The sequence below is a fragment of the Cystoisospora suis genome (genome assembly GCF_002600585.1).
Source record: "Cystoisospora suis strain Wien I chromosome Unknown contig_10029, whole genome shotgun sequence".
Lineage (NCBI taxonomy): Eukaryota > Apicomplexa > Conoidasida > Eucoccidiorida > Sarcocystidae > Cystoisospora > Cystoisospora suis.
The window spans coordinates 1,421-2,061 of record NW_027162803.1 but is presented as its reverse complement, the minus strand read 5'-3'; the positions used below and the strand labels follow the sequence as shown (position 1 = coordinate 2,061).

The window sequence follows — 641 nt, the reverse complement described above, 5'->3', positions numbered from 1 at the left end:
GTGGCTAGCTAGTGAGGCCTGTAGTAGATCATACACTGTGATTCACTATGGTACACCCCCCCTAATTGTGATTCTGTCCGGGGTAAGCGCTAGCTCCCCCTATGAATAGGAGTTTTGCAGGAAGATGTCTCGTGTCTGTCTCGCTTGATCATTAGGCCTTGAAGAAGAAGAAGTGTGTGTCTAGTTGTCTTTCTATCACTTCATCTTCATTCCAGACGATCTAGCTCGGAATAATCTCCTATCCAAGTGTACATCTTGGTCTCTTTTCCTTTCTTTACTGTTGCTCTCCTCCTTCGTCTCTCGTATCCCTCCTTCGTCAAACGTTGCTCCACGTACTTCTACTCATAGATATAGTACCAAACAAATATACATAGAGTCTCTACCCATGCGTGTCACTATATAAATATATATACTCTACGCATGCGTGTCTGGGTGTATGCGTATGTATATGTATAGATGTATCTGTATAGTATAGAAGCATGCATGCCTCGGTATCTGTGCGTATATGTGTCTGTACATACACCTGACATGTGAAGTGTGTGTTGCTTTCTGTTCTTTTGCTTGGATTTCCTTGACGTACTCCAAGGGAGGGACTTCTTTCAACAATCCCTACTTACACCAGCCTTTCTCTTCTTCTTCTT

The 641-nt window shown here is 43.1% G+C and overlaps 1 protein-coding gene across 1 annotated transcript in view; it reads left to right on the top strand.

Moving 5' to 3' along the window:
• CSUI_011183 (morn repeat-containing protein) overlaps positions 1-641 on the top strand; it is a gene marked incomplete at its 3' end in the record, with an annotated part of 1,930 nt that overhangs the window by 558 nt on the left and 731 nt on the right. The window lies entirely within an intron of this gene.